We start from the raw sequence: 11260 nt of genomic DNA, 5'->3' as shown, positions 1-11260 counted from the left end.
CGGGACAGGGGGTGGGGTAATAGGAGCCTATATAAGAAAAAGACCCAAAAATCGGGACTGTCCCTATAAAATCGGGACATCTGGTCACCCTAGTTCCCAGCCCTAGCGGGTAGGGGGATTTAGGAGCCTGGATGCCTGGGTTATAGTCCCAGTGCTGGGAGGGGCATAAGGTCTAGTGGTAAGAGCAGGGGGCCTGGGAGGCCTGTCTCCTGGTTCTACTCCCAGTTTGGAGAGTGGGGTGAAGTCTGGGGGTTAGTGCTGGGAGCTGGGACTCCTGGGTTGTAGTCTGGCTCTGCCACTGATAGAAGAATACTTAGCAGCATCCCTTTACATTTCTAAACCTGAGAGACTTAGGTGATGTTTTGAATTTAATTGAGAATTTTATTGCAGGATCAGTCAGTGCTTGGTGTGCCGTCTGGGCCCCACGCAGAACAAGGGTCAGCAGTAAACAGGGGTCATGACTGCACTGTTACATCCCAGAAAACAGAATCATTACAATCATACTTTATCCCTACAGAGCACCTTTCTCTTCAATAGATCGGTGCACTTTTCAAACCTTAATTAATAAGGCCTGGGAGATTGTCACCATTATCTCTGTTTCGAAGATGAGGAAATTGAGGTGAACCCAGCAGTAGAATCCATCTCTCCTGACTCCCAGCCCCATGCCATAACCCCAAGCCCATACATTGCTCTTTGATAGCTCTTTACATATAAGAATCTCAACATGCTTTACAAATGTTAATTAATTAAGTCTCCAAAGATTTGTGCCAGGAAGGCATTAGATTTTTTTATCCCCATTTTATAAAGGGCTATGGTGGTGAGCCACTGATAAGTGACACAGCCTCATGGCCACTGAACAATTGTTAGTGGCAGAGTTGAGAATAGAACCCAGCTATCTAAGGCAGGGATCGGCAACCTTTCAGAAGTGGTGTGCCGAGTCTTCATTTATTCACTCTAATTTAAGGTTTCGCGTGCCAGTAATACATTTGAACATTTTTAGAAGGTCTCTTTCTATAAGTCTATAATATATAACTAAACTATTGTTGTATGTAAAGTAAATAAGGTTTTTAAAATGTTTAAGAAGCTTCATTTAAAATTAAATTAAAATGCAGAGCCCCCCCGGACCAGTGGCCAGGACCCGGGCAGTCTGAGCGCCGCTGAAAATCAGCTCGCGTGCCATCTTCAGCACGCGTGCCATAGGTTGCCTACCCCTGATCTAAGGTATGATCTACACACATTTTTTAAATGGTATAACCATTTTGGTTAGGGCTGTCATTTTTTAATGATAAAACCCCTAGTGTGGATGCAGTTATATAGGCAAAAATATGCCCTAAACCAGTATAAAGTATTCCCCTTCCTATATGGGAATAGCTATACCAGTATAAAGCCCTTTCCACCGGTATAACAACATCCACACTAGGGCAATCATGTTGCTTTAACTACTGTGATAGTTAGTGCAGTACAATGTATGGTGTAGACAAGCCCTTCTAGGCTAAGCTCTTCAGGGCAGGGACTGTCTTATGTTTGTACAGAGCCCAGCATGATGGGGCTGAAGACCTTTGGCACTGCTGCAATGCAAGTAATAATAATGAGTCCTAGCTCCTGGCAAAGTCACTGGGAAGGGAAGGCATCACTTATCTTACAAGTATGTTTGTTAATGCTGTATTTGTGCTATGAATCCTCATGGAGAAGTTGAGAGAAAAGAGATGGCAACTGGCTATGGACTTTGTGGACCTGGAGAAGGCGTACAGTCGTGTACCACGAAAACGAATTGGGTGGAGTTTGTGATGGAAAGGTGTGCAAGAAAGCTATGTCCAGCTTATCCAGGATAGGTATGATGGAGTGACTACTGTAGTCCAGACTAAATGGGGCTACAGTACAGAATTACCAGTAATCATTGGCCTGCAGCAGTGCTCAGCGTCAAGCCCCTTTTTGTTTGCAATTGTCATGGATGCGATAGGTGAGAATATATGAAGGCAGCTGCCTTGGAACTTGCTGTTCTCTGTTAATGATAGGTGCAGAAGATGGTGAGACCTTGGGAGCCAACTTTGAACAGTGGCAACATAGTTTTGAGCGGGCTGGACTTAGTGAACGTTGGTAGACCAAGGCTATGATAATTGAGGTAAGAGGATTCAGCATGAAGGATCTCACAGACAGAAACCATAGAAGAAGAGTGCAAGACTTTAAATACCTAGGAGCAATGGATGCTGCTGATGGTGCCCTCCTGAGTGATGTCTGCCATTGTACTAAGCTTCGTGGGGCAAATGGTGTGAGCTGACTCCAGTTGTCTGTGACAAAAAGAAGCCAATAAAGTTAAAAGACAGCATGTAGACAATTGTAATTTGACCCATCTTAATGGAACAGAGACTTGCCCAGCCACAAGAAAGAAAATCAGTGTGCTGTCCACCACAGAGCTGAAGTTATTGAGATGGTCAAATGGTTGGACACCATGTTAGGATATGAAATGGAGTTTTAAGGGGCCTAATGCAGTTTGTTCCAATAGAAGACAAGTCGAGGGAGGCTAGGCTACCTTGGTAAGGGTTTATCCACTGGAGATCGGAAAGCTGTATCGGTAGGATGGCTCTTGCAATAATTGTGGATGGAAGATGACCAAGGGGAAGACCAAAGATTCAACGTGGACTGGATATCAGTAGACCTCGGAGAGGCTAATCTACATGACAGCCTGGCCTATGTTCATGAGTTTTGTATGAAGGCTATAAAAATCGCCAATCCTGAAGAGGGAAGTGGCACGAAAGAATAGTAGTCCTGACTTCTACTCCTCGGCTCCATCCACCAGTCCCCATTGATTCTATCAAGTATAGCTGCAAAGGGGAAAATATACCAATAAGGAGATACATGTTCTCATTCCCAAATCCTGTTTATGGCAAACTCCCTCTTCCCCCCAACAAAAACACACCAAATGCAGTAATTCCTGCTGCTGAGAACTCATTGCTCACTGCTCTGTAGGATTCAATTTCTCTGAATGAAACCAGCTTGTCTGATTCAAACAGGTTTTTTTTAAAACTCACCAGTGGAACTTTTGACCAGTTGTTGTTTTTCCTTCCTGCCTTTCCTTTCCTCCCAGGAAATAGTCAACGGCAAGTTACTACCCAGAACTGATTACGTGATCCCAGGCTTGGTGCCTTAGAGACAGGGACTGAACCAATGGCTTCTGCAGCACAGTAGTGCAAGGGAGGGGGGAGAGGAGAGGACGCGGGAGAGGGAGAGGAGGGGATGGGGGCAGGGGTGCAACACAGGAACTGCATCTGGTCTGCTTCCCCATCACACACAGAGTGAGTCTAATATTACTGACACTAGTGACCTCATCTCTTAAAATACAGAAAACAAGGCCGTCGAGGTTGTGGAGCAAGAGAGGCGTTCTGATGGAGACGTCTAAAGAGTTATGTTTTGTGTTATTTAACCCCTCTGTGCTCAGGGAATTACAAGCTAGTTTTGCATGGGGAGTTGTTTTTCTTTTAGTATTTGGGATGGTTGTTTCGGAAGGGCACAGTGAATCAGACACTCTTTAAAGCGAGATTGGCATTAATAGCTAGAATTAAACACCACGCTGTCAGGTATCAGGTAAGCTTTTCCCACAGTGCTCCACTGATGAAGGTCGATCTTGATACAGGTACCTATGCACAGCTCCGCCAGTGCAATTGGTCCCAGCACTTAATTCACATTGCCACTGAAGCCTTGCTCACAGCTCTGCCAGTGCACCTCAATCCCAATTTTTAGCACCTACAATTATTCCAGCGGGGGTTCCTGCACACAGCTCTGCTGGTTCACCCATGGTCTGAACAGAGAACAATGGATTTCTGATCAGGTCACAAAACATACACCGAATGCCCTGCCTATATGTATGTATATATTTTGGTCTAACGTGTGGTGAGTTGGCAGTTACTGTGGACCCTAGATAGCCATCTAATCTACCTATCTATTTTTTATATAGTGCTCATCCTCCTGGTATCTGGAATCTGAGATGATGGCAGAGGAGACTTTGGAAGGTCAGATCTTTAGCTGGTATAAATCACATGACTCCACTGATCACAATGGAGTCAGGGCCGGCTTCAGGCACCAGCTGAGCAGGCTGGTGCTTGGGGCGGCAGATTGTTTGAGGCAGCATTCCGCCCATACCTAGGGCGGGACGGCCGCATTTTTTTTTTTTTTGTTCCGGTCCGGCTGCCCTGTAGGGGGCGGCGGTGCGGAGAACCAGAGCGCCCTGCAGGGCAGTCCTCTTCCTTCCCTCCCCGGCGACCGGAGCGGAGCCCTCGCGGCAGGCGGCAGGCGGCAGGCGGCGGCGCAGCGGGAGGGGCCGTGTGGCAGCGCCCCTGCTGTAGTCCTGGCCGCCCCCTTCTCTCTCTCTCCCGCCTGCTTCCTCCCCCTCCCCTCCCCGCCAGCCGGTCCCCCTGCACCCGCGATCCGGCCGCGCCGCAGGTTTTTATTTTTGCTTTGCCGTTCTGGCCGCCCCGTTTTTTTCTTTTTTTTTTGCTTGGGGCGGCCAAAAAGCCAGAGCCGGCCCTGAATGGAGTGATCGCAGTAGAACTACACCGATTTACACCAGATGAGGATCTCACCCATTAGCTCTTTGCTGATCTCCAAACTTGCCCTCCCCTATCCCTGGTCAACTCCTGTTTTCTTGATTGCTCTCCCAGACTCATGTGAAGTGGTGATCTGTCCTCTCTCTTTTTTTAAAAGAGCAATGGCATTGAATAAAAAACCTGGATCCCAATATCCCTGAGCTGTGGGGAAGTTCAGCCCTGGATTCAGATCTGGTTTTGCAGTTTGGGCCCACCCCATCATTTTAGGAAAGTGCCACTCCTGCACTGCATGAAAAATGAAAACTGCGGTTTAAACTTTGCACATGTGTTTGCTCCAGCTTTACAAAGATCCACATAGGATTTATATTTGCTTCGTTAATCTGGAAATAGTAGTAGAAGAGTGGGTGTATACTGTCCTTTTGAAAATCAGCTGCATGATGCATGCAAACAATGTAATCTATCAACATGGCAGTTAATGTAAATGTTAATATAAACCTCTATTGGCTGAGAATGCACCCGCCTTGTTTTGCTCTGTGCCCGAGATTTGGAAAGCATGTAGCTGCCAAGATAGGTGTGTGGGGCATGCAGAGCTAGCACTGCATCTACAGTGTTTAAATTTCTTTTCCATGCAGTGCTGGAATGACCAAATGAGGAACAGGGAAGGAACTCAGCAGCTGATCCTGGAGGTTACAAAGACAGCTGGTGGCATTTAAAATCCTGCTCTCATTTACAGCGAGGCGGAAAATACAGCATTGCTGTTGCCACTGAAAGGGGAATTTGCCCCATGTCTTAGACACAGACCAGAATCAAAACCCTACATCCAAATATCCCAGAACATTGGGAATGCCATATATTGGAGCCAAACTTCACGGGTGAGCCCCATGTGTCCACTGAAGTCAAAGGGAGTTTTGCCTTTAAATACAATGGAATCGGAGTTCTGTCTATGTACTTATTTAAGCACCATTACCATAATAATCTCACAACACACATTAGAGGTAGGAAAGTATTATTCCCATTTTTATTGATGGGGGAACAGAAACAGGAACTAAGGCCCAGATCCTCCCAAATATTTAGACTCTTAATTTCCATTGAAATCAATGGGAGTCAGGAGCTTCAGTACCTTCGAGGATCTGGGTCTAAGTGACACAGGAGGTCTGTGGTGGAGCAGGAGCTTGAAGCTAGGTTTCCTGTGTAGAATGACAGGCTACTTCCTCTTCCTCCCTTGTCCTGTCAGCCAGCCATATCAAAACTCCAGCTCTGAACTATGGACGGGAGGGGATCCAGGTCCACTTTCCAGCCCCCTCTCTGTGTAAGACGAAGCTGAGTTCTATTTTATGCTCCCTCCCTTAGGGAACGGACTCAAAATTGCTTCCTTCGCAGTCATGTTACAAAATGAATCAGTGTTTAATGGAACGATAAAAAGAAAAATGAAAATATCAAACCGGCTGGATTTATTTCCGCTAAAACGACACCAGGCCAGATTTTCTAACCTTCTATAGCAAAGCCCTGAGGCCCTTTTAAAATACTTCACTCCTTGGGGCGTGCAAGTGCTAGAGCCAAATCCTCAGCAGGTATAAATCAGCAGAGCTCCACTGGGTTTGATTGACAGTAGCTGAGGGTCTGGCCCTGGATCAGTAGCAATCGCTCAATAACCTTGTGCCCATTTTTTCAGGGGGAGCTACATCTCCCATTGACCACCACTGCACTCAAAATCGCAATGCACAGAAGTGCAAGATCAGGCCAATTAGTTAATCCTCACAACCTCTCCGCTGTGAGGGAGGTAAATATGAATCCCATTGTACAGCTGGGGAAAGTGAGGCACAGACAGGCCAAGTCACCCCCAAAGCCACATCATATTTATCCTAGAGTTGGGAATAGAACCCAAGAGTCCTGACTCCTGCTTTGATGCCTTGGCCACAAGATCATCTTCCTTCTTTTGTTCAAGAGAACCTGACTTTTAGGACTCTCTTTGTTTCCCCCTTATCTATGCCTTTTGTACAGGTTTTGAAAATCCATGTGCTCTGAACGCTTGCCCTCCCCACCGAACACAAAAACACCACACACAGAAGTGTGACCTTGTTTATTAACGGCCGGGCCAGCTGCATGCTCAGGAAGTGGAAGCATGAAGGAAAAAACCCCTGAGACGAGAAAACAGAAATAGATAAAGTCCAGAAAGGCTGCACTGACGTGCAGAGATCACACAGGCAGGAGGATGAAAGGGCAGGAAATGGGTTTCCAATTGCTGGGCAGCAGGTACAAAAGGCAGCAAAATGCTTTGGAAAGGAAACAATTTACAATCTGGCCACACTGGATCTCAGAAGATTAAGCCCGTGCATTTTACACCAGCCACATAATTTTTATCAGTACTAAACTGTGACTCTGGAGAACCGCATTGTGCAGGAGCCTAGTAATGGCCTATGGAGTCATTAGCTACTAACTGGATCAAAATGGAGGGCCTGTTGTGCTGTATGCTTTACAAACAAACAGGAAGAAAGTCCTTGCTCTAAAGAGCTAACAGACTAAATAAACAAGATGGACAAAGGGCGGGTAGCAGAAAGGAAGTGTAATTATCCCCATTTCACTAATGGGGAACTGAGGCTCAGATGCTCAAAGGTACCTAATTCCCAGGCCTCTGAGGTTTGCAATTCCCAGGTCTTAGAAAATTTGGGACAGAAAGATTGAGTGAGTTGACCAGGGTCACACAGGAAACCTGTAGCAGAGAGAGGGTTTAAACCTGCATCTCTTGTGTCTTAGTTCAGTGCCTTAGTCACAAGACCCTCCTACAGTTCCAAGTCACCAGACTGAATACAGCCTGGGCTGATAGTGACTGAGAATTCTGGTCTATCGATAGCTGGGTGTGGAAGGAAGGTGCTAGAGCTCAATCTAATTCTTCATGGGCCAGGTGTTCATATTATGAAGAAACCCCACCGTGGTTAGCACTAACTGCAGTCTCAGCAGAGAAGCCAACGGCTGAATGGGTCATGGAGCCTGAATTACCCCTAGATGGGTCACTCCAGGACAGGGTCAATTCACATAGGCAGGAAGCATCATCTGATGCGTGCCCTATTCTGTAGAAAAAACACAGGACTTGAGGGCTGTGTTCACCAGCTCTCAAAGCAAAGGGGAGCACCCATCAACTTTTCTTTGCAGAGGGGTAGGTTGGGATGTGACTGCCCAGCTCTGATGTATTCAGCTTTGACCCACATGCTGCGCAGGGCGTGACGAATACAGTTAACTGTCTCCCACGCAAATGTCCAGAGCTTGCCCCTGTGCTGAAGCATCTGGGCAGAGCACAGCCGGAAAGGCCCTCACTTCCCTTGTTCTGTGAAGCCAGGGGTTCCTGTGTCAACAGCTGCTGACTTGGCGACCGAGTGGCCACCTGTCATGTAGAAACGGAGGACATTTTTTCACCTCATTCTGGGTACAGCCCAAGAGCTCATTTAGATTCATAAAATGGGCTGGAAACAGAATGTTATCACAGGAGAACTCACAGGCCTGATCGGGGGTGACGGGGTGGGTGGGGAGGGGCTGATATTAATGAGCCTGGAAACAACAGCAGTGCCGTTCAATCCCTTCACCCCCCGCCCTCACTTGATGGGGCTGCAGCCTCCCCACAAAGCCCCCAAGGAGCAGTGCTGGATTAATCTTTTGTGAGGCCCTGGGTCAGCACTAAGGATGTAGATAATGAGAGCACCCAGAACTGTAATAATAAGGATGAAGAACCCATGAGCTTTGGAAAGGATATAAACTCTCCTGCTTCAGGGTATAAGCCCACTAATGGGGGTGAGGATGAAACTTCCCCTGGGTGCAGGTTATCCCATAGCTATCTCCTGGGCTTCACGCATCTTCCTCTGAAGCAGCTGGTGCTGACCACTTAGACAGGAGGCTGGACTGAATGGTGTGATCTGGTGTAGCAATTTCTATGTGCTTATTTTGCTCTCCTTCTCTGGTCTGCTCCACCTAAGAGCAAGGTATGAAAATAACCTGTCCCACCCTTTGCATCATGAACCAAATGGGTAGCTAGCATCCAGTTAGCCACATGGTTACCACTTAGTCATCCTCTCGGCTGTGGAGCAGCCAAGGACTGGTCTGCACTGCAAGCTGGAGCTGGCTTGTTAGATACCAGGTTAGCGTGTGACCAGACTATCACCAGGTTCCTTGACATACTGGTGTGTATAATGCAAGTTTGGGACACTGTGTCCAAGAGATGTTCGTGAACATCCCCTGGGCTGTAACAAAGCACAACGGAGTTGGAGTAAAAGCACAATGGAAACTGTATGAAAAGCTGCCAGTGTCATATTTGGTGGCTTGGATGTTGACTCTCATGTCCCATCACCCCAGACACTCCATCATTGCTGAAGAGCGCTTGCTCTTTCGACTCCCCCCCACTTTAACCGCCCCTGGATGCGGTCATTTCCCTTCCTGCTGAGAACTGGACATAGCTTCCTCTGGAGCCCGTCATCACCGCTCTTAAATCAGTCCTAGGGGTCTCTATTGAATGAGGCAGGGCACTCCCTTCCCCACCATGCTGAGCTCATTATCTCTGCAGCCCCTGCTGTCCCGGGGAAGCCAGGAGATTGGAAACTAAACCCAAGCCTGCACGGCAGCTTGGTGCAGGGGGGCATGTGTAATTGAAAAAATTTCCCTGGGACAGTATTTCTGATGGCCACTAGCAGGATTTCTGCTCCATAGGAGGCCCTGTTGTTAACACCCAGCTAGCTCCCTGCATCTCACTGACTGCACTGCAGGAGAAAGCCTACAGGGCACGACAGCATGGCTACTTTGGGAGATTATAGGTAGAGTGTGAGTAGCAGGGACAATGGATCAGTTAGTGGCTATAAACATTTCAGCTTTCTAGCTCAGCTATGTCCCTGAATGGCAGGACTGGCATATCAGGGCGGAGTGCAGATTAGAACTAAAGTGCATTGGCAAGAATTCGTGTGGGGAGCTGTGATGGGGTGTTTATCCCACACACAGTGAGAAAGGTTAATATGGATCTAAGAAGCCAATTAACCTGCCTGCTTGCATCTGGAGGATAGGCCAGGATGAACCTGTACCAGATGACTGGCAGATAGCTAATGTGATCTTGATTTTTTAAAAAGGCGCCAGATGCAATCCTGACAACTACAGGCCACTAAGCCTAACTTCAGTACCAGGCACATTGGTTGGAGCAATTGTAAAGAACAGAATTATCAGACACAGAGATGAACACAATTTGCTGGGGAAGAGTCAACACGGCTTTTGTAAAGAGAAATCATGTCTCACCAATCTGTTAGATTTCTTTGGGGCGGTCAACAGGCATGTGGACATGGATGATCCCATGGCTATAGTGTACTTGGACTTTGAGGAAGCCTTTGATGAGGCTCTTAAGCAAATAAGGAGTCATGGGATAAGAGGGTGTGATGGGGGTGTACCCTCACACAGGCCCTGAAGGGGTTAATGTGGGCCCGAGGGGCCAATTAGGGTATTTCCCTGGATCTGGAGAGCCAGGCCTAAGTGAACAAGAATCCCAGCTGGGCAGGAGTAGGCTGGATTATAAATCTAGGAAGTTTGCAGTAGAAAGGGGCTGCATAGAGAGGTTTTGCAGTCCGTCTCTGGGAGCAGAGGAGAGGAGAAAGAGAAAATAAGCCCCGGGGTTCTAACCCGAGACGAAGGCCTCAGAGGTGTTTTAGGAAAAGGAAGCCCGAGAGGACTAGGTAGGAAGAAGCTGAGGGAAATAGCAGTAAGGGGTAGGACTGTGCAGACCTTGGCTGCTTGTTATAGGGTCCCTGTGCTGGAACCCACTGTAGAAAGTGGGCCTGGGTTCCCTATCAACTGCTGGGAACCGCAGGAGCATTGGAGATGCCAACTGGACAGTCTATGGCTCTGGCCCTCTGGCAGGCAGAGCAGTAAGCGGTCCCTAGCCCAGGCTTCTGGGCTAGGGCAGGTGGCAATCACAGCCTTGGCTCTGGCCTTCAGGGCAGGGAACAGACTTTTGCCTAAGCCTCCTGGCTAAGGCAGCCAGCAAACACAGTCTAGGCCCACAATCTCCTGGCTGGGGCAAGCCACAAACAAAGCACAGGCCTTCTGGCCTAGGGGTGAATAGGCCACCACCCCAGGGGTGGTGTTGGCAACCGGGGGACCCAGACCCCCCCTACTCCACCAGTCCCAGACCAGGGCCCTGACATTGGCAGATGGTTCCGCCACTGGGTCAGCAGGGATCCCACCAAAATACAGTGTCTCATGCTCTGGCAGCAAAACCGGACTACAATCTGGTTTCCCTGGGCTACTTCCTACCACAGACTGGGCGTAGGGCTCTGTATTCCCAGGGTCCTCCAGCTTCTCAGAGTACACGGCTGACAGCAGTCTGGGCAATTCCTCTCACGGGTTGGTCTTCTCTGGGGGCAGGGCGCTGCACAGCGCCGTTTCAGCTCCAGAGCTCTGCAGCAGGCTGGAGACATCTGCCTCGTTCTGTGGTAACAGCCCAAGTGAGCTGCAGGGCCAGCCCTTTATACTTCCTACCACCAGGGCCGGCTCCAGGCACCAGCGGACCTCCCGCCGAATTGCCGCCGCAGATCGCGATCGCAGCTTTTTTTTGGCTGCTTGGGGCGGCCAAAACCCTGGAGCCGACCCTGCCTACCACGCCCCTCTGCTTCCGGCCCGGGGGCTGATTTGGAGATGCCAACTGGACAGCTGGTCTGGAGAGACAATGTTACCCCATGTAGTGGTCCCTTGGGCTC

At 48.6% G+C, this 11260-nt stretch overlaps 1 protein-coding gene across 1 annotated transcript in view; it reads right to left on the bottom strand.

The window, feature by feature from the left end:
- LOC112118419 (solute carrier family 41 member 1) overlaps positions 1-3162 on the bottom strand; it is a 32919-nt gene extending 29757 nt beyond the window's left edge. Inside the window, exon 1 of the mRNA XM_024216715.2 lies at positions 2192-3162. The gene's annotated coding sequence lies outside the window, so the exon portion shown is untranslated. The remainder of the gene's footprint in view (positions 1-2191) is intronic.
- Positions 3163-11260: the final 8098 nt, after the last annotated feature.

This window comes from Terrapene carolina, unplaced genomic scaffold (assembly GCF_002925995.2).
Source record: "Terrapene carolina triunguis isolate 2854851 unplaced genomic scaffold, T_m_triunguis-2.0 Scaffold199, whole genome shotgun sequence".
Lineage (NCBI taxonomy): Eukaryota > Metazoa > Chordata > Testudines > Emydidae > Terrapene > Terrapene triunguis.
Note: the sequence above shows the minus strand (reverse complement) of the source record. Positions and strands in the feature narration are given on the sequence as shown.